This window comes from Lonchura striata, chromosome 5 (assembly GCF_050655825.1).
Source record: "Lonchura striata isolate lonStrDom1 chromosome 5, ASM5065582v1, whole genome shotgun sequence".
Lineage (NCBI taxonomy): Eukaryota > Metazoa > Chordata > Aves > Passeriformes > Estrildidae > Lonchura > Lonchura striata.
The window spans coordinates 58777047-58804829 of record NC_140707.1 but is presented as its reverse complement, the minus strand read 5'-3'; the positions used below and the strand labels follow the sequence as shown (position 1 = coordinate 58804829).

General features: G+C 42.7%; 1 protein-coding gene and 1 long non-coding RNA gene across 3 annotated transcripts in view; one reads left to right on the top strand and one right to left on the bottom strand.

Moving 5' to 3' along the window:
• Positions 1–992: 992 nt before the first annotated feature.
• On the bottom strand, positions 993–27779 carry LOC146767393 (uncharacterized). Of its 2 annotated transcripts, XR_014955741.1 has the most exons (3): positions 27441–27779; positions 26910–26982; positions 993–14652 (listed from the first exon to the last, which is right to left on the bottom strand). It is a non-coding gene; the product is annotated as an uncharacterized LOC146767393 (long non-coding RNA). The 2 variants fall into 2 exon arrangements; XR_014955742.1 differs by lacking the exons at positions 26910–26982; positions 27441–27779 and adding an exon at positions 14742–20801.
• Positions 11725–27783, top strand: part of ASB2 (ankyrin repeat and SOCS box containing 2) — a 51141-nt gene continuing 35082 nt past the window's right edge. Inside the window, exon 1 of the mRNA XM_085580670.1 lies at positions 11725–12165. The gene's annotated coding sequence lies outside the window, so the exon portion shown is untranslated. The remainder of the gene's footprint in view (positions 12166–27783) is intronic.

Below are 27783 nucleotides of genomic sequence, written 5' to 3'. Positions count from 1 at the left end.
ATTTCACTCACATCTGCTGGATTCTGCTAGTTCTGTGTTAGCAGCACTTGTTTTCTCAAAAAATTTGCTCTTGGTCAGCCCTTGCAGCATAGAGCTTCAAGTGCTTTAGTTACTAATGCTAAACAATTAAAGGTAAATGAGTCTATTCAGAAAGAATAGTTAAATGTCTTCTATATAACACACAAATAAGGTATAAGATGCAGTCACTCCTCTTTCTTACCAAGTTACTTCTAAGCTGGCTCAAGTGAGGCCATTTCTGTTGTTGCAGTTCCAAGATGACATCACAGTGTGGTTTTCTTGGAAAGTTAGAAAAACTGTGAGAAATAATTTGCTGAAATATTTCTTACTAATTGTCTTTCTTTTGCTAGGTCTCAAAATCTCCTAAGTTCCAGCTGGGAAAAAAGTTTATTCTTGCACATATATGCAGCATGTGTAAACATATTGGAAATAATGTCCCTTTCATCATGATAGTTTTCAAAGGTCTATTTTCAAGTACATCATTCAACTATATATGTGTGTATATATATGCACATGGTGTGACTTCTTAGCTAATTAAACTACATATTTTTATATAAGAAAAAGTGTTACCATTATCTCCATTCCCCCAGGAATTGTTTGTTTCATTCATTTAAAAAATGATATATATGTTTACCAAATGATAAATAAAAGTGAACTGGGATAAGTGTTGCCATCACAGATTTCAGAACAAACAAGAAAATTGCAATGTTCTATCTCTACTAAATCCAAGCCAAAAAAACACATCTTCCTTTAAGCCTTGAAACAAAGTTCTTGTTATTGTCTTACCTTTTTTCTTCCTATTTTCCATACAAGGACATTAAAAATTATGTTGATATATTGGCAAAATAACCCTAGGAATGAAGACCTGATGTTTGGGGTATAAAAACCCCAGGACAGGTTTATTAAGTTGAAATTTAATGTTGTCTTCTTCTTTTTGAAATATGAGCAGTGTGTGCACAAAAACAAACACTGAATAAATTTATCAGGAACTGTTTAATTGGAAAAAGGTACCACCCTTTCTGTACACAAAAGCACTTTTCTGTACCCAGAAGTCTTGGTGTTACCCATAATTAGGGACAATTTCCTCCTTTGAATAAAGAAAATGTTGCAGCTTTCATTACATGACATTCACATTTTACTGCAATGCCTTGTTATTTAAAAACAAAACAAAATCAAATAACAAACCAAAACCCTAGACTGGGAAAGGTTTATCTGTTGTATATAATTGGAAGCTGTCTGTTATTCCTGTAGTTTAATTAAACTGTTCCTTACACAGATGGTGAAACCAGAACCCAGTTCATGATGAATTATTGCCTCCCTGAGCTGAGTTATGGTGCAAGAGCAAACAGCCAGACACTGATTCCACTGCTGGGCAATCAATGCCATAAATTCACGTTTCTGCTCCTTGGTGTACTTACATTTATGACCATTTTATATGCTCTGTAAAGCAAGTCTGGCACTTGTATATATGGCCCTGTTTCCCCAGCAGAGGACTAGTGGACAGGGCACAGGTACACTTAGGGCTGGTAAATGTCCCTTGCTCTACACAACAGCCAAAGCAGAGGAGTTAGCAAGGAAGCTGTTCAAGAAAAAAAATCTGTGACCTTGCAGTTACTGGAACTTCATGTTCTTTTTCTCTGCTTTATTTTTAAACTATTAGCATAACTTTTCAGATTAATTAAAGTGAAAAGTAAACACTCATATAGAAAAATGTATTAAATATTTTAAGAGTGTGTGGAGGGAAGTAGATTTGAGTGACAGCTTTGTAAGTGGTGCTTGCTAATTCCTGACAGCTCTCATTAGTTACTGATGCAGTACTATTAATACAGCCAGAACCACCAGCTGCAGACCAGGCTCCTGTGTGCTTAAGAAGCACTGATCAAAAGGCTGTTCACACCCCCTAAGTCAGAACCTGCTTGGGTGCCAAATCATTTGTCACTTTATACCCCTGTTTGTTCAGCAGGCTGCATGGTGTCTAGGGGATAGACAGGGGTCTTCCTCTGTTAATATCTGGTGACTGGTGGATATCAGGCATTGTGTCTGTGTGCCCTTTGCAGAAAAACTCCATAACCTTTCAAATCTTTTCACAAGTTTTGAAGGAAACCATCAAATTCAAAAGGCTGCTCCTGTATGTAGTAAACAGGTCTTCTCTCTGCTTTAGCTACTGTTTTTTTCCATCCTGGCAAACCTGATAGTATATTTTTCCCTACCAAGCATGGAATTTAAAGTAAACAAATTCCATTTTGTGTTGGATTGTAAAGTGCATAGCACATTGCAGCAGTGGATACATTGTGATGTGAAGCTGGTACAGTGATTAACTCCTGTACTAATTTCACACAAAGGTCTTTTGTGGACATATTGTTTTGTCCCATGTACAAAACTTAACCAGAGTGATGCTGCTGCACAAGCAGTGGTTATCCTCTGTGTGGAATCCTCCCTCCTCCTTGCAAGAGGGAAATGAAATCCATTAAGATGAAAGGAAGAGCCTTGCTCTCTAAGTTCTGCTTCAGCATCTTGTATATCAAAGTCCCTCACCACTGCCTGTACTTACCACCCACCTTTCTGCCTTTCTTCCTTGGGTGTTATCACTATAGAAATCCTTCTCCTTTTATATTTTTAGCCTTCCTTATATTTATTTGTTCAGTTATTGCACTAAAACCAAATCTTGCCAAGTGTTGTTGCATTGCAGTGATGGAGAATACAAGGAGAGATCCTGAAAGATGATAAGTATTCATAGAAAAAACATCTGTTATCTCTTGTTAATATTATTTAAACCAAAAATTGCAATAGGACAGTGTTGTTTAAATTTAAGCAACTACAGCCAGGGAATTCCTACTCCAGGTGATGTATTTTCCTTCAGTGTCTCTCTCTTTCAAGCTCTGTACCTGTCTGTCAGCTCATCTCTGAAAAGAGCCTCTTCCATAGCCCTTTTCCCAGTATTCGGGAGCATGCTAAAAGAGGGATTAAGTTTGGCCTTTGTCCTGTTAATCCAGCATTTAGGCAATAGCTATTTATATCTCCAGAACCTCCCACATTTTATCTCCTGGCCAGCTGGCACACCTTGAAACGCTGACTGCTGTCCCCATCATCCTCCCAGCGGCAATGGCTGTGTTTGTGCTGGTGGCTGCTGCCCTCTGCCAGCACACACATGTGCCTCCCACAGCAGAGAGAACCAAAACGGGGCAGGACTTGGGACACACCAAAGCATTGGCAGAAAAAGAGAAAGGAGAGATTTTCACAGGACAGTTGAGTTTGGTTCAGATCTTCAGCATGGCTCCACCAGCCACAGCTGTAGTACAGAGTTTCCTGGAGTCTCGCTGATTTCTTGAAGTGCCTTTGCTCACGTTCTGTCTCATTTTCTGTTCATTGTTCCTTGTCTCCAGCAGGAGATCCTCCGGGCAGTTTGGAAGGCAGAGCTGCAGCCTGGTCTGGAGCTGCAGCTGCAGCAGTGCTCAGCTTAGCACATTACTCACCGTGGAAGGATGAAATCAGCTGCTCTGCCCATATAAACACTGCAGTCTGCCTGGGCTGTCTGGTGCTTTCTTCCTGAGAGCATCACTTGGCAATAAAGGTGTCTCACGCTGCTGCACGTACCAGCTTTGGCATGCTCTTCAGGTTCCCATCAAAACATCAGCATTGTTTGCAGTTTTACTTGGTAGGTGACTCTGTTTCTGCTCATCGATGGCTTCTCTGGCCAGGTCGCAGGCCCGCCTGGGCCACTCTCCTGTCTCCTGCAGGAGGCAGCAGATTCCATATTTCAGAGTGTACTGATCCTCTGCAAGCCTCAAAGGACTGTTCTGTAATCCTTAAGCTTTTTTGTGTGTTCTGAACCCATACAGATGTGATGTCAGATAAAATGCTCTATTCTACTGGATTGGAAAAATAATTCAGAACTCTGATGTCTTGTTTAAACAGTAAAATTCAGGTTAAATGACATTCATGGATTGGAGGTGGTGAATTATTCAGGGCTGTTTTTTGGTTTTGTTTGTTTTCTTCCCTGTGTTGTGGAGTATGATTACCTTTTAGGTGAAAATGTAGGATCAAAAAACTGCTGGGGTTGGAAGGAACCTTAAACATCATCTAGTTCCTGCCCTCCTGCTATGGGCAGGGACACTTTCCACTAGACCAGACCTAAAGGGCCCTACAAGAAACTTTAGATTATCTATTAGGAAGAAATTCTTTCCAATGGGGGTGGTGAGGCATAGGCACAGGTTGCCCAGAGAAATTGTGGATGCCTGCATTTTACACTGGACAGGTTAAAAAAAAAGTACAAAGAGGAGGAATGAGAAATTTCTGAGTTTTGTTCATATAATTGTCAGAGCTCCTGGTTTCCACCAGAGGAATTATGTCATGGTAGAATGGGCATGGGCACCATTGTGTTTTTGCAGGTCTGTCCCAGAAAGAAAGACCACAGCAGCTCCAAAAATTTGGCTTTCTTATAGGAAAAGAACTTAGAGTGGCCTAAACTAAAAAAAAAAAACCAAAAAAAAAAAAAACAAACAAACAAAAAAACTTATGCGACAGTTTACAGTTTTAATTTAAATCTTTCCAAGCAGTTTGGTAGAAGACAGAAAGTCAGGGAAAATGTTGCTGAAATAGAATGTTTCATTCAGTGGAAAATTCTGATTTAATTTCTAAAAACATGAAAGACTGCAGTCAAAACAGGAGCTGTCATGCCGCTGAAAAGTCACATTTTACATTTGCATCTGTCATTCTTGTCTGAAGGCAGAGATCCTGAGGGGACCCCTGAGCTTCCTTTCCTGGGAGGTGCTGGCCTTGCTACTTGCCAGAGCCAGGGTGATCCTGCCTCTAGGAGAGCTGAAGGATACAGAGAGCAAAGTGCAGCTCTAGTCTACAGACACTGTGACTTTCATTTTACAGGTATTTACATAGCTGTGGTAGTATCTCGGGGTCAGTTTCATTTTCTCAAACCCCACAGTTTCAGAAAGTCCTGTTTACATTCAGAAGCAGTTTCAGCATTAGCAGTGCCTAATGCTAACTCATTAACAGTTAATGAGTTAATGAGATTCACTCCAGGACAGGACTAGCACACAAACAGCCTTTTCCATGTGCCTGATGCTTTGTCCACTCTTCTGCACAATGATAAACATGAGAGACCTCACAAATCAGTTTGGGGTGAGGACACTCCAAGTAAAGAGAAGGGGCCAAGAGAAGGACAGAGGCAGCCAGGCAGTGTGGGAAGCATGCAGTCCATTTTAAGTCTTATTTTTTAAGTCCTAATTAAGCTGATCACATAAGATGTGATGCCCACCCTGATAAATGAAATCTTGCAGAACACCATGGCACTACTTGTCCCTTCCCAACAAATCACGCTGTCCCTCAGCTGACTGAACTGGACAGAGTCACTGGGGTCAGGTTTCATGGTCTTCAATCATTTGTCTTAACACATCAGCAACAGGAACACCTGCCTTCCTCCGGTCTTTAAATACATTCCTATTTTCTTCTTTATTTTACTGTACAACTTAATTTGCAGCTGGTTGATCTCCTGACTTGGTCCTGGTTGGTTGTACAGACATTTGTTATATAGGGGATGTCTTTTAAAGGTTTCTAAGCTGTCAACTGAGCTTGATAATTCCTAATTATCTAATAATATCAGTTTCCAAATACTATTGAATTGAGCCTTCGACACCAAAGGAAAATCCACATCCTTCTCCAAAGGAGCACAGGTGATGTGGTTTCAGTGATTTTGTTTGGGTTTTTCTTTCCATCAGTGCAAACCATAGCAGTTCTGGTTCATTCTGGTCTCTGGCCATAGAGCAGCACTACATGTAGTAACTATGGTATCATAAAATCCTTCAAAAATCTGCAGTGTGGAACTTAACAGAATCTGGGGGGACTGAGTTGGGTTGAGGGAGGTGACTCCCTCTCTTCTCCATTCTCTTGAGAACCTACCTGGAGTACTGCAACCAGCTCTGGGGCCCCCAACATCAGCAGGACAGAGACCTGTGGGAGCAAGTCCAGAGAGGAACACAGAGCTGATCAAGGGGGCTGGAGCACCTCTCCTATGAAGACAGGCTGAGAGAGCTCAGGCTGAGGGTTTTTCAGCCTGGAGAAGAATCTGGGGAGACCTTACAGCACCTTCCAGTACCTAAAGCAGCTCAAGAAAGCTGGAGGGGAGCTTTTTACAAGGACATGTAGGGATAGGACAATGGCTTTAAACTGAAAGATGTCAGAATTTGATTAGATATAGAGCAGAAATTCAACCCTGTGAGGCTCTGAAACAGGTTGCTCAGAGAAGCTGTGGATGCCCCATTCCTGGAAGTGTTCAAGGCCAGGTTGGATGGGACTTTGAGCAACCTGGTGAAGTGGAAGGTGTCCCTGCCTATGGCACAGGGAGTTAAAACTAGATGATGTTTAAGGTCCCTTACAATTCATTCCATTTCATTCCATTTAATTCTATGAATTAACTGCTACATTACACTTTTTTGAAAGAAGCAATTGTTATTCATTTGCCAGGGGATTGACTGGACATGAGGCTGTGGTACAATTGGAGAAAAGGTGATATTTTCATCCTCTGTGTGATCAGAAGGAATTTCATTCCATATCATTCAGTGCAGCCCAGTGGGCAGCCCAGGTTCACCCAGCCCACTATCCCAGGCTTTGGATGAAGAGCCATCTTTACCACACCCTGCTGGAGATCATGGAGGGACCAGAGCCAAGCCTCTCACCACAAGTGCCTGCCCAGTCTCTGTCATCAGTCTGAGAGGCCAAATGACATCTCATGGTACTGCCTGAGCAAGGTGGAGGCAGTCACAAACTCTGCTGCTGCAGCTACCCAGGGAGCAGCTGGGGATTCATGAGATGAGAGGGGAGCAGGATCTGCAGCACAGTGGTGGGACATTTTGGAGAGTGTGTGAATCTGCACTCTGCTCTGGACACAGATCCACACCTGCCAGCTCAGGCACCTGTTCAAGCTCTTACCACCACTTGTCTACCTGTCCTAAAAGTTGGTATCCTTGGCATCAGTACCACTCTTTGTTGAGTTTGGCAATAAGAATGGAGCACAAACTGCTCTCAGCTGCTGTCCCACAGGGCTTTTACTAGCTGGGGATAATTTTTTGTGACTCAAGGAGGGCTGGTCTTGACAAGTGATTTGATGCCAGAGTTATTAAAGCTGATGCTGCCTTTGGACTGAGACAAAAGACAAGGGGTTTGATGCTAGATCTGAAAGAACTCTGCTGCCTGAGTGCCTCCAGCTTCATCTGCTGGTGAGTCACTTAGGAGTGTCTAATTCCATGACTCTTTGGAAACAAAACTTCACCAGTCAGCTCTTCTGTTTAGAATGGTGTGAGAGAGAACTCAAGGGCTTGGTTCCCTGAAGCCTGGTATAAAGCAGTGTCAGATGCTTCCTTTCCAATTTGGTAGGGTTTTCTAGCAAGCTTGCCCTAGTGTAGAGATCTGGCAGCTTGCAGAAAAACTGCAGGAACATGCTGTTATGCCACTGGTAAGGTGTTCAGCAGGCATAATCAGTAGAACCCCTGTGTTTCATAGGGAGTGAATAATTTTTCATACAGAGTGATGGATGCTGTGATAACACAATGCAGCATGTGTTACTGGCCAGTACCAAAGTACTCTCATGAGACCAGTGATTCTGGGTTTGCATCTTTCCCTTTCTTGTTCCTCTGTTGTTGTTCACATCTTCTGGCCCTGAAGAGCCTCTGGTCCTGCTGCCCTCTTCTCTCTTTCCCCGCTGAGCTGAGGAGCCCCCCAGAGTGGGAGTGTCATCAAGCAGGGAGTGTAGGAAGGAGGATGAGCAAAAGAGGATTGCACCCCACTCTCCTTTTGTGGCTTCTGGTGCTCTTGGCTCTACTGGCTTGTCAGCCTTTGAATAATGGGCTGGGAAGGGCACTGTGTGCACTGGGAGAGAGGGGTGAGGGCTGGTTTCAGCACAGCCTTGCTCAACTCCAGGTTCAGTGGAAGTTTCAAGGGAATAGTGTAAATCCAGTGGGCAAAGTGAGCTAGTGAGGAGCTAGTGTGGGGAAACAAAGAGGCCAAAAACTTCTGAACACCACTGGCCTCAGCCTGAAAAGATTCTGAAGTACCATGATATGGTATTGACACTGTGAGAGATTCCAGTAACACCTTATTTTTTCCAGAGAAGAAATTAAAATTAGGGGTCCTGCACTAATTTCAATGTGGATGCCCTGAATCAGAGTGCATTAGTCCCATTGATTCTCATCATTATCAGTGTAATGTCAATATTTTCCATTACTTGTGTGTTTCCATCCTGCTGCAGTTAAATCTACTTTTACCAAGTTGGATATGCAGGGAAAAGAAATGAAAAGACCATTAGAATAACGAATTAAGAAAATCAGCCTAATGCTGATGTTCTCAATTTTAAAAGCAGCAGTTCATTAATCTAAAATAGTGCCATGTGGATGCTTTTGACTTTTTCTCACCACATTGTATTATTCCATCACTACTCCCTGGTAACTTGTTTTGTGCCTTCTTTGGAGCATCTTGCACAGAGTCTGGCCTCCAACGCCAAATGGCAATGTTCTGGATTCATCTGTCTGTGTCACTAAGTGTATGATATGAACTTTATCAGAAGTAAATTCGAGTGATGAATAGGAGAGGAATACTCTGCAGGACATCATTAATTTCTCTAATTACCCTCCTAATCTACAGGATTGGAGTTACAGTTCTGCTCTCCTCAACCTGTGCCTTCACCATCCTATTGTCATGGGGCTGTGCTGTCCCTTGCAGGCACATGCTGTACCCCAGAATGCAGGCAGAGTTGATCACAGTAAGTGAAGGAGTCTCTTTATGTACACTATTAACTACTCCTGGCCAGTACTGGGACTATTTATTGTTATTAGCATATCCTACCTTTAGGATTTATTGCCCTTGCTATGAAATGCATGTACACAGAGACTAAGTCCATAATCTGAGATTTGAGACTATAAAGCTGAATTGATTTCCTCCTTCCTCTTTATTTTTGCTAGGTAAAATAATTGGTCTTGTCTGAATAGGGCCAGTATTTCCACTGAAGATTGAGACCTGATGCAAAGTTCAGAGTAAGACCCAAAGGGGTAACATCTTGGGAACTGTCTGGATGCTATTCTTTGCCCTTTCCTCTGACCAAGCACATCTCCATGTCTCTGTTATCTCTCTGTTAAGACAGGATTATTCTGCTAAACCCTTTTAATACAGGGCTTTGGAAAAGGCTGGAGAAAACCCTTGAAATACTGATGGAAAAATCATGGTACTTCTCACTTTCTAGAAATGTCCATATATAGCTAAACTTAGGCACTCTCCAAGTGGATTTATTTATTCTAGCAGATTGCATGCTCTGTGGTTTTCTCTAACACTACTCTGCTCCCCAGGTTTAGATTCCCAGGGGCTGAATCCTGAAAAATCACTTTTGAATAACATACTGTGACACATCTCAGCCAAAAAGTACAAGCCTCCCTGTCCTGGCGTTATGACCTGTCAGTTGTCAAATCACTTAAAAGGAGCTGAATCCACCAGCATTGTTAGTGTTGCAGACTGGCAGCAAGATGAGACTTGTAATGTGCTTTGTGCAATGTGCACACCACACATGCACAGGTGCATGTGCTGATGGTTATATGTAGCCCTTTTTAGCACATTTCCCCCAGTATTTTTGTTGTCTAATGTATCTATTAATTTTCAGAGGAAAAGTGAGAGCTGGAGAAATACTGCTCTTTATGAGGAAATTGAAGCATGGCATTATGTCACCTTTTCCCAGTCTCTTCGTAGCTTGCTGGTAGAGCAGAGAGACACTTTGGAGCCCCTTGTTCCTGGCTGTTTGTATCCTGCTGTCATCAGCATGCTGCTAATCTGGGGGTTGCTGCAGTTGCCAGAGTGCTTTGGTGGGCAGGGCAGTTCCCCAGAGGTTTAGCTGACATGGGAGTTGTGTGTAGTCCTCGTGAAGGAGTGCCACAGACATGCCATATTCCAAGATTGTTACTTACCTGCCTGATGTTGAGGCTTGATGGAAATCCCACCTCCTTGCCAGGGCTGCTCATGGTGGGTGTCTGACAGCAGCCTGACTTTCTCCTGTTCTGCCCAGCACAGAAGCCCTGTGTGAATTTCTGCCCCCTGCAGAGAGTTGAGGATTGCCAAATTCCCAGAAAAGGCCATTCTTCCCATGCTGACAGACAGGGCTTCAGCCCAGTACAGATCCCCTTGGGAGATCCTCCCTTTCTTCTGGCAGCTGGCCAACACCACTTCTGCTTTTGTCCCCGTCCCCATTTCCTCCCTGTGATTCTGGCTGGCCGTGTGCAACCTGCTCACCTGCTGCCATAAAGACCTTTCTCCTGGCTGGAGTGTATTGACACTGTGAGTGATTCCAGTTTTTTCCCACAAGATGCTGCTCTTCTGGAGTGGGAAAAGTCACTCCTCAGCACCTGGGTGAAGAGAGCAGCGAGCTGCCACTCAGCCATTCTTGTGCCTCTCACTTGCAGAGCAGCTGCTGGCTGTGGCAGCTTGTAGCTCCTGAATGGCTTTCTCAGTGACTCCAAGAGTCTTTGCAAATTTGCCAATCCTGCTCTGGGGCTGGGCAGGGACAAGCAGAGGCTGGGCTGCTCCACAAGCACCAGGGCTCTGCACGGGGTTGCAGCTCTGTCCTTCTGGCAGGACCAGCTCCTTCTCTCACTGTCAATACCAAAAGGAACCTCGAGCAGCTCTGGCATCAGCACTCAGCCATGCTGAGCAGAAAGGTCAGTGATGAGATTAGTGCCACCCAAACACAGCCCGTGCCCAGTGGGCACCACTGGAGCCTCCCTGGGACCTGGCCTAGAGTACTGATCAGATCCAGGGTGATAATATGAGGAGATGGGCTTTTTGGGACTGCCTTCTCTCCCAGCAAGCACATAGTTTCTCAATTTATCCCAAATCAAATAATAAATAAGGATGTTTGATTGAACAAAAAATATAATGACTATTCTTTTAATCATAGAAATCAGCCTCAGTAGCAACATTTTGTAAACATATGTTCAAAATAGGCTTCAGTCACCATGTTTGTGTATCACCCTGGCCTGGATTGCACTTGGCCTCCTTCCAGAAGCCCACTTGATATCCATGAGGGATTCCAACAGGGACAGTATCCAGACTGTGCAGTGGCCACTGACACCACTCATTTGACAAAAGGGTTTTTTTATTCCCTGTTCAAATGAGGGAGATATATTTTATATTTATGATTAGCAATAGCTGAAGAAATGTTTCCTTGTTTAGATGTTACATATAAGTCTAAAGAGTTCTTGTAAGAAGATGAAATTCAGCGCCACGAAGCATTTGATTTTTAGGTGGTGTGACTTGACCTAAATACCACCTTATAAACCATAAATAACCTGCTTAATAACATTACAAATTTTGTGGTATCATGTTCCCATGGCATGGCTTCAGGGTCATGCTATTTTTGTGATCATGGTATTTTTGTGATCATCTGACAGGATGACTAAATTCTTTGTCAAGATCTGGTTTGTAGGTGAGTCTTGTGTTTCCTGAAGGTTCCCAAATGTTCCAAATAATCAGTAAAGGACAGAGAGAAATGAAACACAAAGTGGATAAAGGTGCTGCCTACCGTCTGTCACATACACATTATGGCCCTTTCATGGCATGGTAGGAGCCAAATCCTGCTGATATACAGATTTCTTCCTGTAGGATTCTCATGGACCTCTTAGGAAGTGACTGCACTTTACAAAGTCCACAAAGGACCGGGACATAACAACCTAATCTCACTTGGGGAGTGCATCTAGTAGTGGGAAGCAATTCAGGATGGCTGATCAGGAGCACATATGTCTCAGCTCTCAGTTTGCTCCCCTCTACCGCATCTGAAGGTCATCTCAGAACAGTGAAGAATTCCAAAAATGGAAATTGGGAGTGATTTGTGATTGCAAGTTTCTAAATGTGGGAGTTTCACATTTTCAGGTGCAACTGCAGGTTTCCCTGCAACTTTGCAGAGACTTGAGATAGACTCCTGAGGAAAAAAAAAAAAAAAATACTGTTTTCTTTCCCACCCCCACCTGAACATGGGGAGTGCTGCTCAACCTGCTAGTCCAAAACATGAGCTGGATTGAGAGGTGAGAAAATTATGTAAAGTGCCTATGCTGGTGAAAGTCTGGCAAAAGGAAACAACCCTGTTCTACTCATAGGATGTGAAAGGTAAGAAAACAAGGCAGGTGAAGTGATTTCATGTCAAAGTCTTGTCAGGGAAATGAGCGGGATTTCACACCTCTCTCTACTGAGGGATTTAAACTTCTAATCTCGGGGAATTTAATTTCTGTAAAATGTGGTGATAATGACAGAAAGAAGGAAAACTCTCCCCAAAATAAAATGTTGTTCTGTCAATAGAGAATGAATACAGTGGGACTCAGTAGTGATCTAACAAGAAAATCAATCCATTGTGAGACTTCACACTAATGAGTGAAATGAGTTTTTAAGAAAAGCTGTTTGGTTTGGATTTGGGCTTGGTTTTTGTAGGTTGGGGGTTTTGTTGTTTTGGGGTTTTTTAATATCTGCATGTGTACTTCGTGTCCTTTAAATAGGCCACTCCTTCAAACAGACTTGACCTGACAGTGAAAGCAAGCCAGTGACTTTTCTTAGCTCAAGATCTAAATGTTGCCAAGAGATAAACTATTTATAAGCTTAACACCTGACTAGGTGCTAAATAACTCTGGCTGATATAGCTTTTGATGCAAAATTATCACTCCAGATTAAGACTGGACACCCAAAGACCTGGAATGCTAGAAAGGATTCAGGTAGGATTTAAGATGCATTTAAAAAGGTGTATTTAATGTATCTTCTCTAAGGTTGTGTAATTCAGCAGGATTATGGAGTTCAATAATGATAGACAGGTCTTTTACCTGTATGTAAACAACATAACAAGGAATTTATTTGAAAGAAAATCACCTGTTTAAATACAGAATTAAACCACAAATGGATTTATCTACACCTAAAGAACCTTCTGCAATCTGGATCTGTGTTTAACAGACTCCACTGGATGGTGGAGTCCCCTCATTCTAACATAAATATTCCCCTGACCCCCGTATATTTGTTATAAAAGCAAGAGAAAAAAAAAAATCAAAGCTTGTTGGACTGATTTGCTTGCTTGGAGAAGCTGACAGAGCATAGCTGACCTTAGACATGGTAGGGAGGGGGCCAGGGAGCAGGACTGTTTTCATTTTATAGTGTAATAGAAGTTTCAACATAGCACAACCCTCTTGTGTGGGGCTACAGAGGTCACAACCAATTTACTGAAAAACACTGAGCAATAAAACAGTCTGGAGCCTCTTCTACTGCAGCTCTAATCCCCTAATAAAGAAGTGGAAATAATCAGACTTTGTCATTCACAAAAGGGCAGAAGTAGAATTTCAAGGCTGTCTCCCATCCACATTGCTCCCTTGTAAGCATGTGCTGCAGAGACATTTTAGGGCAAGATTCAGTCACCTGGAGCAAGGGAATCCAACCACAGTCAAAACCCAGGTCCTGGGGCCTGAGGATGTGCCTGTGTGGTCTGAGAAAAGTGCTGAGCAAGGTCATATATAGGTTGCAATTTGTCCAGGCAGTTTTCTTCAAGTTAGCCTCACCTGAGTGTTTGCATGGTTGTGTGCAGCCAGGAGAAAAACAGAACAGCCAGCAATGGAAATGGGATACAAGGGGGTCAGGAGGCTCAGGATGCTGTAGTCACTGTGAGTCCAGTCCGTGCTTGCAGGTACGATGTGGTGTAGCCATCCAAGCACCACTGGCCATTCTGCAGGTTCAGCAGACCTGCTGCCTGTGGTAAATGGTTGGAGTTGCAGGTCTAAGACCTCCCTGTAGAAGAGGCATGCTTTAGAGCCCACCTTCAAAAGCAAGCAAGGCAGAAATGAACCAGATATTGTGACTCTTTTCAGCAACTTCATGTCATCTTGGTCCAACCCAATTCCTGAGTGAACACCATCAGTTAATAGTGGTGATGCTGCTGAGCTGCACTATGCAGTCCTCACTTACTTTCTTCCCAAGCAGAGCTGTATTGGTAAGCTGAAGAATTCTGCCCCTTGTGCTGGTATCAGCTGGGGTGTTTGTGCTCCTAGTGCATGAGGCAGTGCAGATCCCAGGGTCAAACTGGGCTGCTGCTGTCACTGAAGGGATCCTTCTAACCCTCTACCTGCCCCTGGCCTGCTGCCCAGGCACAGAGGCTCAGCCCATGGCATGGGTCTGACTGGCTCCCTGCTGCTCCTGCCATCAGCTGCCAGGTGCAGCCCAGCACAGCTGAATCTTGGTAACCAGACCCAGCTCAGGAGCAAACCGAGCACTGCCAGTTGTTGTTATTACAGTAAAGGAGACAGCAGGTGCCTTAGAGTAACACTGTCAGGCAATTTGTCACTGTTTTTCAGCAGGAAATCCTTCGTATACTTTGTATTTAGCAATTTTCCTCTCTAGCTGTTGCAGCCTGCAAAGAAAATGGAGAAACACACAAGACAATTCTAGAAGAGTTAATTCAAACAGTAAGAATTAAAGGTGTTAAATGGACTTTTTGGTGCCAAAGGAATTTTTAATCCTGTTATGCCTCATGCAGAGAACTTCTGTGATGTTGAAGGAGTATATAAAACAACTATCCTTTGAGGGGGAAATCCAGCAGTTCTGACAGTTCAGCCTCCCAGTGGTCTCCTGAAAAATAAAAATAATTTTAATAATCATAATACTTAATAATAGCAAACATTAATGCCCTACTAGACATTTATGAGATCGACTCCCACATGCTGCATGCAGTGTGCCCAAAATGCTGCCTTGGACCACACAGGTGTCGTAGGGAGATCTGAGCAGAGCAGGGGAGCAGAGAGCCTGGCTGGAACAACAGGGACTTGGCTGGCTCACCACTACTGAGAAAATATCCCAGAGTGGATAGCAGTGCTTTCTATAAATAAAGCAAGGGCATAACATCAGGGAGAATGGAGAGCCAGCTGAGCTAAAAGATAGAGTTGGCAGCAAAAGAAATAAAGGACCATGAGACAATTAACAAGAACCTTGTAATCAGTGGAAATAAGTTTTGAACAATATATTACTGGGGGTAACAGGAGCTGGGGTTACAGCCATGTTGGACACCATCCCTTTGCATCCTGTCCTTGCAATTTACAGCCTCTTGAAAGCCCTCTAATGCTGGGTGTACCTAAATCACTTAGCAGTCTTCCACAAGGCATCAGGAGCCTTTGGGGAGCTGCAGGCCCTGTGTCACCACATGCCCAGCACTGCTCAGGATGAGCAGTTTCATTCATTACCCATCCCTGAGCCCCATCAAACGTGGCTGATCACCAGCTGATATGCTGGGAGTTAAACCTGGAGGGCTTCTCATCATTGTCAAGAGCTACTGTATTTAACTTATGACTAGAGGAGGGGGAGAGAGTGTTCCGTCACCCACATATTTAAGGCAGCTGTTGATAAATAGGCTAGATAGCAGAGGTTAATCCCTGCTGACTGCAGTAGGAACCTGAGCCCCCAAATTCTAAACCCCCTTTTGGTTGAAATCAGCATTTGTCTTGTCCGGCTCAGCTGTTCTTGGAGCCTCTTAATGTGTTTTGCCCAGATTTCCTTGCTCCTTTTTGATGGGCCTCATTGTATTCTGAATGAGGATTGTGCATAATGTTTATTTACAGCAGGGGACAGGACCTAAAGATGCAATGAGTCCCTTTTAGTACCTTGCTCCTATTACCAATACTGTAGCATTGTGCTGATGTATTTCACTAAAAGAACAGATGGAACAACAGACATGCAGGAGGTCAAATGAGACTGTCAGAAGCAGCCCTGTGTTATAGTCTGATATTGTGGCAGAGTGAGCTTAGCCCTACCTGATTCTCAATTTTCAAGCTCTGCTACCAGTTTATTTTTCTCTCCGTCATTTCATTCAATTCTGTTTCTGCTCGGTAGTTTGTGCTGCCTCATTTCCTTTTCCCACTGTTGGTCTTTAAAAAACTTATGACAATAAAAGCTTGCTTCTGGCACAAGAGAAACTAAATGCTGCATTTAACAGGTGAATGAGGCACTGTCTTTTCTTTAGATGATATCCTAGTTGCAGAGTTTCTGTTGAGACATCCTTATTTAATTCTTTGGCCAAGTCATAAGTTCAGTGATGATAATAAAAGAGAATCAGTTGCACTTGTTGGTGTTATAATCAGGTTAGTTAGAAGAGAAGAGGGCAGGATGCATCTACTTATCTCTACTACATTTGTCCGGAGCATACTCAATATAGTGATGGCTTGAAAAGATCTTAAAACAATTTTGAATTGATAACAGAGAAGTTTAATATTCTAGTTTTTATATAGATTGATTAGTTTCAGAAGCAATTATAGTTCTTGGAAAATTTTATGAAGCAAGGTCCTTTTCAGTATTTTTTGTTATTTCAACATATCTTTTAGGTTCAATATTAACTTAACTGGAAATGTAACATGAAGTCTGATGTATTTTATTAGATTTTGCTTTTAAATAAAGATTACACTGCATGTTTGGAAACAGATCAAGAATTTGCTTCTGGAATCAGACCTTTCATAAAAAATACCAGCTTGCAGGGGTAAGATTTTTTTTTTTCCTAATACAGATTAGCTCAATTGGTCAGAATATGGTGCTAAATAATGGCAAGGGTTTGGATTCTATATAGGCCATTCACTAAAGAGTTGGACTTGAGGACTCTTGTGGGTCTTTTCCAACTCAGAATATTCTGTGATTCTTGATTCTGTGAGCCTGATAATAGCAATGGTATGGGGTGCATTGTCATGGCATACATCCACACAGCTCTGCCTGGTACTGCATGAGGAAGGGTTGTGTTGAGACAAAGAAAAGAGTCTCTTCTATTGCTCTGGCATCAGCAGTTTCAGTGCCAAAGGGGTTTTGGGCTGAGTGTTTACAGAGATGACTCGACTTTGGGATGTTCTGCATATAAAATGCATGGGTGCTTTTATAAAAATATATATCCATTTGGGCAGGGTTCCTTATGAGAGCAAAGTGGACTAAAGAGAGACTGAGGGAATATAAAACACACTTGCCCAGCTTCCTGACAAAGCTGGTGCAAAGATTATACTTTAAGATTGCACACAGGGGCCAGGCAGCAAATCTGTGTGACATCATATTGCACAGTGGAGAAAGGTGAGGTTTCCAACAGGAGGATTCCACACAGAAATTGCCAACATGACCACCTTTGTATTCCAGTTTGCTTTAACATTGCTGTTGAACTCCAAAGATTTGAAATTTTATAAATCTGCGAGCCCAGGTCCTGATAGGCAAGATTGACATGTATTTACTGGTATAATTCAATGTGATGGTCTTTGGAATGGATCTTTCGGTATGGATGGATGTTGAACAACTCCTGAAGATTTTCTTCAAATAAAATGTTTGTCCTAACCACCTCTGCAGAGATTTATTCAATGGGCATGACGGCTGGAATATCTGAGAAAGCACCTGGTCTCATAGGGCTTGCAAAAAAGAAAATGAGACATGGGCCCAGCTACGGATTTTCCACTGGGCATAGAATCCTTTCCAGGATTAGTGCTGTACAAAATGTTTTAGGTGATCTTATGCATTTCATGCTTTTCATAGTTACAAGGTTTGGCAGTCTGGAGTGGTTTATTACTGGGGATGAGTGTCTTTGAAGGCAAAGTGCAAGACAATGGTCTTGAAATGTGCAAAACTAATGGGCATGTCTGGTATGTTGTGATTCTTTTGGAGCGATACTCTGTTGGAAAGAACTACTGCCAATATGTGGGAAGGACTGTGCCTCTTGAACCTTTTGCAGCATTTTGAGAAGGCTGATGGACAGTAAGCAGCGAGGAAGTAGGGTTGTGCAGCAACTTAGAGCAGATCAATGGATGTTTGCCACAGCTCTATGCTGTGTAAATAGATACCACAGTGGTGGGCACACTGTGGCTGAGGGATGGATTAGATGGACTCAATGCATGAGCAACAGCTGCACATACTCAATTTCCCAGGTCTGCCCTAAGCTTCTCTGGGGCTGAGTTAACCAGTTGTGCACACATGTGTCCTATTATGCATGATGTTGCTCTTGCTTTTCATTTTTCTTGACTCCATATTATTTTCTATGAATTCTGATTTTGCAATGATGACCACCTCACTGTCCTCTGTAATCTCCCTTCCCATATTGCAAACCAGATTCAACTTAGTCAGTGCCTACTGACATCATTCCAGTTTGCTTTCATGTTCTGAGATGCCGCCCATAAATGTACAACACTGTGTGTACAGATAGAGGTCTTTGTGTGTACATGAAAGTTACTACTCAATAATTATGATGAGCAGAAAGGGGCTGCAGGGGGCCATATTCCTGGCCACAGCCACAGACCCTGTTCCCCCAGCAGGCTCAGCCATGGCCAGATGGTGATCACAAACCTGCAGGCCTACCCTGGAAAATATTTCTTCTGCATGCCACTATGCAGAGACCTGCCAAGTCATGCTAACACCCTTATCTGGGAAAATGTCCCTTACTTGCTGAATGTAAGACCTTGGGAGAATTTTCAGCCTGAAAGCTTCTAAATCAACTGCAAAAAATGCAATGTAATCCAAGGATATGCAATATAGTTCTGAGGACAGCTTCAAAATACAAATGCTGCAAATAGAACTGGAAGGCTGGGATAAGATTTTTTTGATCTTTCAGGAGGTGTTTTTCTTGATGCTGTCCTTTTGTCACACAGTTCTTAGTGCTCTCTTTGTATCTCTGGTGCAATTGTGCATATTTACTGCAGCATGTGTGGAGGTACACTAATTTTATCTATTTTTTTTTAAATCTTCCTCCCAGTGGAAGTTGCTTCATCAGTATTTTATTTAATTTACACAGCAAAGTGTGTTTTTCCTGTATGAAACAAGGAGGAGGTGCAGAGGCCCATGCTTATATCTGGTTTACACCATTTTAGTTATATGCAATAGTAGTTTTATTTTGGTGTAATTTCATTTGGTTCTCTGATAATATGCATACTGTGCTGCTAACCTTTCTGATGATATTTTCCTAAGGAGGCTTAGCCAGTACAGAATTCTGATCTGTGCACTCAAGGAGGTAGACAAACAGAAATGTACATTCCCTACAATAAACTCTTTTTCCCGATTACTGCAATTCAGCCTAACCACCTGCAGAATGCACACCTGGTTTTTATATTGCATTGATGCCTGGCTGAGAAAGAGTGATAGACTCAGGTCCTTTCCAGATGTATTTGCAATTGTGGATGTCAATAAATTACCCTGAACCATATGGGATCAGCAAAGACATTTTTACTCACCTCGAAAGTGCTTGAAGTATTTTTGCCTGTTTTTATCCAACATAGGATATTGATCTGGAGCTCAAAAAGGAGAAGTGTTAATGTGTCATGAGAAATTCATACTGCAAGTCAGTGTGCAGCATTCATGTCTTGTTATTTCACAGATCTGAGGCACAGTTTTAAACATCTCTTGATGGAACATCTGCCCCTCCCTCAAGTGATTGTTGTGCTCCTAGGCCTGAGCACAACTTACTTTGGAAGCAAGTAAGTACAGTTCCATTAACATAATCAGGAAGGTACTGATTTATAGTACCTAGGGATCTGCCTGTTCTTTACAAAAATAAATGCAAAAATGTGTGTTCTCTGCCCTTGTTTGTCAGTTTTCCAGCAAGGATAGATGGAATTTTTCTGGAAGTAGAGTTTTAACTATATGAACAATTTCTTTATAGGAAGAAAGCTGGAGAAAGCCCATCTCTTCTGCATTATTTTCCCCAGCTATTCTCTTGCCACACTAGTTTGTACCTGTAATAGATATCTCAGGTAAAGGACTTCAGTCTTTACCCAAGTAAATATCTGTGAGTATCTGTTTATGTGCAGATATACATATGAAGACAGAGAGTCCTTATTCATGTGTCTCCTGACAGAGGGTCAGCAGAGACAATAATAGTTTTTCATAAATAACAAAACGTAATTACCCTAGGGAAAGAAAATCTGGTGATGCCTGCTTGTTCTATTATTTCTTTACATATTTTTGTGTATTATTTCTAGTGTATTATGAGACCTTCAGGGGTTTTGGCTGACAGCTTTGTCCTCACTTACTCCAATGTGACTCCATCAGCTTCCCTGGTACTGAACCACTTGTCCTGGGGTGACTTTATGACTTTATACCTGAGCATATCACTAAACAAATATTAGTTTCCATGCTTTGTTACAGAGCAGAAACAAACTGATGCTGTGTTGCAGAGCAGAAACAAACTGATCCTCAGGCCAAACATGTGGTATGGACTACAATTACAAAGATCAGTAATGAGGATAACACCCATCACGTACTCCAGTGGTTTCTGGTAGATCCTCCTTTTTCCCACTCTGTAAAAAATAAAAATACTATTAAACACTCCACTCCATATCCTAAGCAGTGAACCAGTAACCACAGATGTTTAAGAGAACTGGTGAACATTTACACTATCAATCACTTTATTTTGAGATAGGAAGGAGTGTTTTGGTTCTTGCCAGACACAAACGTGTCTCAAGCTCTGCTGCTGCCATGTGCTGCCCCGGTGAGTCTGCCAGCACGTTCATTAAGAGCTGCTCCTGACAAAATGAAGTCTTGGTGCATGTATGAGGTTTTGGACTTTTTTTTTTCCTCTGGTTTTGTTTTAAAGCTAACCACAGTTTCCTGTGCAACCTGACCTCTGTGTTTTCAGCATATCCTGGTGTCATTTCCATGTGACTCAGATCTGGGCTGGTGTTTGCAGCCTGGCTTTCCCCTCAGGCCTGACCCACAGTGCCAGCATGCACCAGGGAGTGAGGTCCCTGCTCCTGGTATTCCAACCAGGAGGTTGGTAGGAACAACCTCTTGTAGGTCTTCACTGGTACACAGCAAGAGGTTGTCAGAAGTTTGACAATAGCATGGAAATGTGCTATTGAGGCTCTGGGACCTGTTGTTTCAAAATGCCACAGAGATAAATAATTTAGCAAGATTCATATTTGGGTTTGGTGTTATATGAAAACAAGACCATTGAGGAGTAAATAATCAAAAAAAATATTTGTAAAGGTTGCAAAGTGCCAAGTCTTGAAGATTTAAACCAGTCATCATGAACTGGCAGGATGTCTCCATGGGGAGCTATTTATCCTGACCAAAGTTTCTTGCAAGTGCTTCCAAAGTACCTCTGTTAGGGTAAGCTATAGGGTCTACTTAAGCTGACCATTGGCCTGATTGATTTTTAGGTGCTAAACTACAGAAAATAAGATTATGTCAGAGGTTAATCCATGACACATAATAGTGACCACAACTGATGTGACAGACATGATGTACAATTGCAGCAGAGAAAGCAAAACCATTTTCATGAAAAATAGAATGTGCCAACCAAGAAATACCTCCGTCTTTGCAGCATTTCAGAGAAAATATCTCTGACATCCTGCATGCACCCATTTCACTCATATATACTGTGAATAGTTTAAGACACCTTATCTTGTCTCACAATCTCAGGTCAAAAGGAAATCACTCGTTAAAGGAAAAAATTATGAACGTGATTGGAGCGCTTTTGAAACGTGCTGTGCTGGCATGCCTGTGCTTTGGTATCCAGAGAGCCAGCACAAAGTAGATGGACACCTTTCCCTACACTGACATGGTGTTGTTCCTTGCTGTGGTCCCAAAAGACTGTCCCACCTGAGCCTGGGAGTTTTGGCTGAGGAGACCGGAGAGTACCCACAGCAGCCCAGGGTGTGGCAGATCATCCTGTGCCCAGACTGAGCCTGCACGGGCCCCACCAGCTCCTGGCAGCTGCTGGGGACCACCCCCTCCGTTTGGCCGGGACCACCCTTAGTCTCGGACCCAGGAACTGTTTGTGTCATACTTGCAGTGCCTTGAAGCAAAACTCTCCCTGCTCAGCCGCCCCAGGCGCTGCCTGCCCGGCAGCCCTGCGCGCTCTCAGCTGGGCCTCAGCATTTGGTGGTCAGCAGCATCCAGCGTTTTGTCTCATCCTGTGACCTGCCCCCAGCCAGGCTGTAGCTCCAGGTGGAGCTGGTGCCCTGTAAGGATGTTTCCTCAGCAGGGAGCCATGGAGGCTGCCAGCTCCTGCAACCGGAGGAGACCTTGGCAGCACCGGCCCCTGCCCACGCATGGCTGAGGCACCTGCAGCCCCACCAAGCAGGGCCTGGTGAAAACACCTAACCTGTCCTCAGCAAGGGTGGGTCTAGATAAATGCCAGAGAACAGAAGTGCAGCTGCAGCTCAAGTACAGAAAATGCATTCTGCTCTCAGTGACATCAAAGCAGCTTGGCTGAAGCTCAGCTCTTTACTCCAGCCCTCATCTGTGCTTTTGTGCTGTTCTCATCTTATTTTATAAAGGTGTTAAACAGATTTTCCATCTCACTTTGTGGTTTTGACACTTGTAAAACAGGCGTGGTTTTTCCTGGAGCTGTGATCTCCAAACACAGCTCAAGGGAGATAAGGATGCTTAGTTTGGAGATCTGGGTCTACCTGACTCAGCCACATTGACTGGTGTTGCGTAGCCCTGTTGTAGCTTATATGTAGCAAGATACTTTTTTACTGTGAAAGTATCTGTTCTCTCTTAGGCTTTAGGTGGGAGTTTTAACAGCCATTTAAGTCTGCTCTTTAGGAATGAGTGATCTTTCACTTCAGTGGCGAAAAAACTCTTCATGACTTCACTCTAATTTACTCATTCACATGAATCTTGAAGCTTATCTGGACTGTCACACTTATATTACAATGAAACAACAGTTACTACTTGATTAAAAAAAAAGCTAAGCAAGAACAGCAACAGAAGAATATTTTTTTCTGTCTTTTTGCTTTTAGTAATATCTCTTTCCAGAATATACTTGTGACTCTTACTATTGCACTCTCTGCTTACCAGCTCAGTAGACAGAGTACAGGAGTCTGCTGAGTTAGGTAAGTGTACAGTTATTTTTAACCAAGTTGAATATTACATGTTCATATGGCATGTTGTGCAACTGATATACACTGGTGTCACGACATTCTGTCCAGACACTTGTTCTAAATTTAGTTCTAAATTTAACCTGAGATGTAGGGCAAATAATTAAATGTCAGCCTTGTGAATCAAACCTTTTGCTTTGTGATTTGAACTGAAAGGAGGCATAAACCTCTGCTCTTCTCTGGTTGCATGCTCAGTCAGTGCAGAACAAGGAAGCTTTCTTCATGGCAATGTAAAGGACAGTCAATTTGACCAGGGCTTCAGGGACTGTATTCTTTACATACAAATTTGACAGCACAAAAAACCAGCACTGGGTAAACAGAGAGGCTGATGCAGTGTCCTTTAGCACAGCCTATTCTGGATCCTCTGTTGCACTTGTCTGCATGCTACCACCCCTGTCCCAGGCCTGGCCACCTCACCAGGGGAGTGGGCCAGCACAGCAGGATCAATGTGGAGGACAACCAGTCCCCTTGCTTTCAGTCTCTGAGTGCCACAGCAGCGGAGTCACCTCCAGCTGAGCTGGTCAGAAGCAACCTCCAGCATCCGTCCCAAGCAGGCTGGAGCCCATCTTTCTAGTCCAACTCCTGCATCTCTCCTGTGGGGCTGTGCACAGGAGGGTCCTGCTCTGCCTTGCTGCTCTGCCTCAGCTTCACTCCAAGCATACAGGGAACTGCAACTCCTTGGACTTCATTGTGGTAAAAGTTATGGACATTACTGCAAGCTGCTGAGTGTAGGCAGGGACATTTTTTGGTTTTTGAGGTCTGTTCATCTGTGACAAGAGTAAAGCAAAGACAGATCCATATGCAGAAAGCCTCTCATGTTGTTGCAGGAAGGGAAGGAGAGCAATGCAATAGGTATTATTGCATACAGCAGGCACAGTAGGTAGAAAGAAATCAGTTTGAAAGGAATTAGAGGGTACCACTGAAAAGCTTCAAAAGAGACTAAACAGAGACCTAAACAGCCATTGCATATATTCAAGGATTCCTTTTAAAAAACCTATGAAAAAGCTGTTTTCCATAAATATTGATTTCATCTTTCCACAGAGACACTGTTTTTCCCAGGACCTTTGCTATTCACAGCAGCTTGTGTCTCAGGGTGCCATTCCCATCCTCCTGCTCCCCTGCAGGAGCCTCAGAGCCCTGGGATTGCAGCAATATCTCTGAATTTTGTGGATTTTGTAAAGGTCAAGGTAAAGGCAAGTCTTTCATTAGAATTCTTACTAACATATATTATAACAGAAGACAAATGATATTTGCACAGCAAAGAGAACTAAATGATAATGTTTGTGATTTCACTCTTCCTCCAAGGAACATGTATTTGTTTATGCAGTCTTTGGGTTGTGTTCACTTCATATTAGATTTTCATGTTCCCTCTGACTGATTCTTCTTTCAGGTTGAGTCAGTGGATGTGACCTTATGGTGACATTTGCAGAGTGGCATTGACTGTGGTAGCTGTACACTTACAAAGTTCACTGGCAGGGCTAAGTGGTCCTAGGACCTGGATACTGGGTGTTCCCCTTTGTGCTCATATCACATTTCCAGATGAGTGAGGACTTAATTTTGATTAAGTTTAAAAGTGAAAAACTTTCTGTGAGGAGCTACTGTGCAGAGGTGGAAGTCATACACTGAGCCAAAGTCCACCCTATTTCAGGGTGTGTGTCAGCAACCACTGGAGTTGAATAAATTACTCTTGAAAGGGGAAATATAAGCTTGGTAGAGTGATCCTAAAACAGCTACGTCTTTCCATCAAAGAAGTATTCAGGCAGCAAAGTTAGTAAGGAATAATGTATATCATATTCATTACCCCTGGGCATGTGTGACATCCTGCACCTTTTCCCGTACAAGTTCCTCTGGCTCCTCACCTCTCTCAGGGTATTGTAGCCAAAGCAATCATTAGTTCTTGCAAAGGAAATTGAAACCATCTTTTCTTGTGGGCATTTCTATATTCTCATTATTTGAACATCACTTGTGTAGCAGAGGCACGGGAGAGGTGCTCTTGTGGTTCTGGTGTTGGCATTTACTCTTTGGGACTGTCTGATGGAAGTACAGCATGGCAACAATGAATGCAAAGCTCTGCTCACTGGATATGATGGTAAAGGATGAATACTCTATCTCTGTGCTCTCAGGGAAATATGCCACTCAACATACCTTGCTGTTTTTCTGCAGGAAAAAACTTCAGACCAGATCAAAGTAACAAGACAACAGTTAGAGGTAATTGGTGCACAAAGACATACACAGTCCTGAGGCAAGGTATTATGCAGATTTGCTGTGCAGGAACTGTTGCTAGTCAGTATTTTCTTCCTTTCAGAAGATCCACACGTGCCCAGTGTTTGGATGCAGCAGTCAGTCACCATTGGTACAGGCAGTGGATGAGTTTTCACTGATGCCCATTCTCACCTGCACTCCACCACGTGAAGGCACATCTGTGGCAGCCCTGCACTCTCAGTGAGTCAGTAACAAGCTCACTGCTCTCCTGGGATGCACAAATTAACTTTGTTTTTTCCTCCAGCCTCAACTGCCAGATTCAGCTGTGTGGCTTAGTAGAGCTGAAGGGCTTAGTAGTGATGACAGGCTAATTAATTCAACTAATGGAAGTAGAGACAAAGGAAAGAAATTTTAAATGTGTTTTCCTAACCTGGCTTCTTTTGGCTATTTTGAGGAAATATGGAGGAGAAGACAATCTTGCTGATTATTTTTCCATTTGTTTTCACATGGTCATCCTTCTTTTCTCCTCCCAGATTAAAATCTCTTCTACTGTGCCTTGTTTGTGAGACCCTAGCTGACTCCCCCTCCATCAGCATGAGTTGGCCATTTCCATCACTTCTATTTAAAGGAAGTGAACAGATCTACTATGCAGCGTCTGAGTTTGAAATCTGTCCCAGAAAACAGTGGAAATTTACATATTTATTTTTGCAGGTGACATTTGTAATCTATTGAAATGCCTCACAGTCAAGCTGAAAATGCAGATCTGTAACTTTGCATGCCCCAGGAGAAATATTAGCCAATCTGATGCAATGCTAATAAATCATGATTGTTATTATTATGTTTTGGATGTGTTGTAATAAAGCCAAAATATTGTTTTATTGGGAAAAAAATCAACTCCCAAATGTATGATTTCATTTCTGTATAGTATTATTTCTGTAATTAAAATTCAAACTTACATGAGGTTGTCCTCTGAGGATTTCACAGATACTAATTAAATAAGGTCTTATTCAGCAGTCTCTATCCATATAAGTAGTCCTGTTGGCTTCCCATCTGCAAGGAATTTTGGACTGTTCTCTGAAGTTAATGCATTTGATTATTTCCACTTCACTAATGTAGAAAATGATACACAGAGGAGTTAAATGATTTACTCAAGACAAAAGGGAGAGCTAATGGTATCTGAAAATAGATCTTCTGGAGCAGAGTCCCGTGCTTTTATTGGAAAATGGTGCATCAGCATTCATAGCAGCTTCAAATACATCAAGTATGCACAGAGTTTTGCAAGGAAGCCCAGAAACATGGGAGGGAAGGGACCTGCAGGGTGCCTGCTGTGAGTGGCATGGGGAGCCACCTGCAATATTCATAGCCCATGGGACCTTGAGCCTCAATGTCTTTTCATAATCAAACAGGCCATCCTGGAAAATTCAGACACCTTTGCCTTTGCAAAGCATGAATCTGCATCACAGGATCTGCAATTTTTCTTGAGTTCAGTGATCAAGGGTGAGAGATTACCAAAAAGCAAGTGGAAGGGTTAAATGAAGGAGATGCTCATTATTTTAAGCCAAGAGTAATTACAATCTTGAAATAGCACTGGCTGTTGTTTAAAAGTCACAGAGGATTGTCTGACATCTTGTCAAGTGTGTAAGAGTTTCTCACACTCTTGGTGATGACATTCAGGGCTCCTTTTGTCTGTCACAGTAACTGCTGAGTGACTTTAACTTTGGACAGAACAGTCCCAGCACTAGTTATAAGGGGCAGATTGTTTTTCAGACAGCAGGGAGGGAAGGTGTGCCATGTACTCACCATGATATCATGCTGGAGCAAGATGGATTGAGGAGCAAGCATGGAGAGGGAATGATGCTGGTCCTGAAGGACTCTAAAAGCAAATGAGTTGAAAAGCAGATGAGTTGAAAGGAATCATATATTAGTGGATTATATGGTCTTGCTACATTTTTTCCCTCCAAGATTGCTCTTGCTAAGCCTTAGGTGGGGGTGTTCATGCATTGACAGGGTGACTTCAGTGAACCTGAGCCTCCATAAGGTACTCAGAAAGGGTTCCAGACCCACTTCCATCTAGGCTTTATTCTTGGTATGTGCAATGTTTTGCCATGGGAATGAGTGAAAGAGGAGCTGAAGGAAAATGCATAGGCAAAACTTTGATATCTTATTATGGTTTCCCTTCATTCATTGTATTTGCTGGACAAACACATGGAAACCTTCCCGAAGTGAACATTATTATTCCCATGATCCAAATGATCCAAGGTCAGTGTTCTCCTATATGTGCCTGACTCTTTTCTTCTAACTCTTCATCCCTGGATTAGTGCTATCTCCTACCTGGCCAGCTTCTCTTCTTCAGGATGTGGGGAAGAAGGGTACCACTTCACATTTGTGGCCTTGAGGAGTCTGAGAAAGTCTATTGTTCACACTTAGGTGATATGAAAGCAGTCCTTTTCCACTAGTAAGCTCTTACAAATACAACTTGGAATAGGTTCACAAGTGCTGTTGTCATCTTTTGGAATCCTGAATTCTCCAACTTGCAGCCGTAAAAACGTATGAACAACTCCAAGACATCAGTAAATACCCAGTAATGTTTGGTTGTTTTGTTTAAAAAGCATCAGCAAAAACAAAAGTAAATGGAGGACACTTCTCCCTAAGCAAATAAAACTCTCCAGGACAG